General features: G+C 44.3%; 1 long non-coding RNA gene across 2 annotated transcripts in view; it reads left to right on the top strand.

Moving 5' to 3' along the window:
* The window catches only part of LOC122562757, a 70,592-nt gene extending 68,782 nt beyond the window's left edge, over positions 1-1,810 (top strand). For both annotated transcript variants that reach the window (XR_006315408.1, XR_006315409.1), the window contains one exon: positions 794-1,810. This is a non-coding gene — a long non-coding RNA (uncharacterized LOC122562757). The remainder of the gene's footprint in view (positions 1-793) is intronic.
* The last annotated feature ends 1,285 nt before the right edge of the window (positions 1,811-3,095 follow it).

Here is a 3,095-nt window from a genome sequence, read left to right on the forward strand (position 1 = left end):
CGCTGGTGGGGGCGGAAGTGGTGGTGACCACGGCAGTAGGGGTGGCGGAAGTCACTGAGCATGTGGCATCAGCGATGATGTGAAGGGTGCAAGTGATGTCACGTGTGATGCATGAGGAATTGTGAGGGGAGGAAGTGGTTGTGGGAGTGGCCATGATGGGGGCGGAAGTGACATCATCAATCAGCGTGGGGGTGGCAGCTGCATCAGCCGCATGGCTAATGGCGGAATAGATTCCGAGGCCAGGGGAGTCTTCTGGAATGTTTCTGTCTGTATTCTGAATTGAATATACAAAAGGCAGATTCACTACCACAGCAGTGCAGGACTTCCCATTGTCTACATTGTTACAATCTCACGAGGATTGGTGGTGGCAGGTTCACTGGTCAGTGAGTAATAATTACTATCATCCTTTAACATCATCCTTTATTACTCACATCACAACCAGCTCTTACCAGATTTCAATGTTGCAGTAAATCTCATTAACAGCATTTATCCTCCATTTTCCCCCTTCTCTTTCCTTCTCACTATCTCTATTGACCTTTTCGTCTCAGTTCTATTTTTATCTCTCGTTTTATCTTGTGATGTATCCCTTTCTCTTTCTCCTCCACCTTTCAAAATCATTCTCCCTCCTACTTTCTCTCCGTTTCCTTGTCTTCCTATCTCGCCTCTTATCACCCAAATCCCCCTCCCCTCCTCTCTCTCTTTCTCTGTCTCCCTGAGCTGCAGGGGGCTCAGCTGGATCCAGTTAACATAGACGATGCTAATAAGCTCTCATTGCGATTTTGTTTCCCTGCAGGGTAACTGGATCAGCCTCAGGGGCAAGGAACTGAGAATGCAGCAGCTTTCAAATGGAGCTGACAGTGCTGCCTGTTCAATCAACTGGATCTGGAGGTTTCATCTGTAAAAAAGCACAGATGTATTTATTTTATTGCTTTAATAAATTGTCACTTATATCGAGGTACAACAAAAAGTGGATAACGTTGCCACATTCCTATGCCATCTCAGACAAATGAATGAATATATCTTAAATGGTAAATGGTAAAATACTGAATAGATTCATATTAGACTGACATTTTAAAACTAAAACAATTCATCTCTCCCTCTCCATAGCCTTCACTCTCTCTGCTCCTCTAGTCACCGCTGTCCGACATGACCCCGGGGTCCTGGCAATCTGCTCCTTTTTACCACCGCCAGTGATATCACTTGCACATCTGCCGTCTCTGAGGTTGTCCTCTCTCTGAGACAGCCAATAGGGTCCTGGCTCCAAGTTGACCAATAGGGTCCTGGATCATCTTCTGATGCTGCCACCCGAGCTAGAGCGGGGATGGAGATACACGGGACCTTGGTCTCCCACAGGAGGACATCAGGAGGAGGCTGCCAGGCAACAAAAATGACTAAAATAAAAGCCTTACCAAACTGGAAAGGCGGTGATGACGTCATGTGGATGTGGCAGAATCTGTTGCATGAGCCATTAATGGCTGAGCTCTGTGCTCAGGAGCCAAACACTGCTGCCCGCTGTTGCTGCCATCTTGGTTAAGGAGATGCGCTGGGAGGGCGGCCATATTTGGGGAGAGGGGTGTATGGCAAATATGGTGGGAGCTGGCCATTCTGAGCAGTGACTTTTCCTCCCAAATGGCAACAAATTTTTAAAAAACAATCATTTATTGGGTGGATGAAGAGAACTGTCAAAGGTGAAGATCACAAAGACAGGGTATTTGTGCAACAAGCAATCTACTCCCATAACTTGGAGATGCCAGTGGTGGACTGGGGTGTACAAAGTTAAAAATCACACAACACCAGGTTATAGTCCAATAGGATTAATTGAAAGCACTAGCTTTCGGAGCGACGCTCCTTCATCAGGTGGTTGTGATTCTTCATCAGGTAGCATTTATACTCCCATAACAGTGAATACAGTCCACAAAACATCACATTCCCCCCTCTACCTTCACCTTGTTTGTTTACTTTGGCAGTAGTTTAGAACCAGCGCTGACCCTTACAGAGATGGGGAGATTGAATTTCTCTCAGAGGGTTGTCTGACTTTGGAAGTCTCAATCTCAAAGGTGGTAGAGGTAGGGTTCATTAAATATTTTTAAGGCCAGGGTAGAAACATTCTTGCTCAGTGAGAGAATCAAAGGCTATCAGGGGTAGATGGGAATGTGGAATTCCAAACACAAGCACATTGGTCATGATTATATTGAACAGGGGAGCAGGCTCACGGGGCTGAATGGCCTATTCCTGAACCTAATTAGTGTGTTCACATGTTTGTATAAAGGGATTGGCCTCCAATCGTTCATATACTGTCAGTATATTTTGTCACACCAACTCATAGCAAAACTCCAAGAACTATCTGTAAGCTTTCCACTTACTCTCCAATCAGACCAGGTGACATCTGGTGACAAACCACAAAAGGGGTTGGGTTTAATGTGTTAGCTGACCATTTGGATCCTGCTGAGCACCTCCCCAACCCCCATCTTATGGAGAAGAGTGACAGGAGACAGGGAGATAGAAAAATGCTCATGAGACTCCCTGCTGTTAACTTGGGACTCCCACAAAGGTCTCTGTCCCAGCAAGAAAATGGCTGTCACCCATCAAGGATAGAGATGAAAGGTTTGGATTTATATAGCACCCTTCCAGACCTCAAGGTCTACCCCTAAGGACTTTATATCCAACATTTGAAGTATAGTCACTGCTTTAATGTACAATTTTCTGCTCAAAACTAATGTCTGCAATGTTTTACGCTGTACTATAATTACTGCAATGTTTAACTTGTAACTTTGTTCTTTCTTTCCACTTTGCTCTTAAGATTCTGTGTCTAGGTACTTGTACCTAAGATGGGACCTTGTGTGGTGACATTGTACAGATCAATATCCTATAGTGTGTGTTTTGTTAATGCAAATTCGCTGTAATGTGATTAATTGGGAACACTGTTACCAAATCACAAAGTTTTAAAGCGTGTGTTGGCTATAACACAATTCCAGTCCCATTAGTTTAAGTGGTGCTGCTATTACACAATTTTCTTATAACGTGGATTTGCACAAGAACAGAACTACAGCAGAACTGATTACAGAACAACCTTGGTTATCCAAATAATCAATTAT

This window comes from Chiloscyllium plagiosum, chromosome 25 (assembly GCF_004010195.1).
Source record: "Chiloscyllium plagiosum isolate BGI_BamShark_2017 chromosome 25, ASM401019v2, whole genome shotgun sequence".
Lineage (NCBI taxonomy): Eukaryota > Metazoa > Chordata > Chondrichthyes > Orectolobiformes > Hemiscylliidae > Chiloscyllium > Chiloscyllium plagiosum.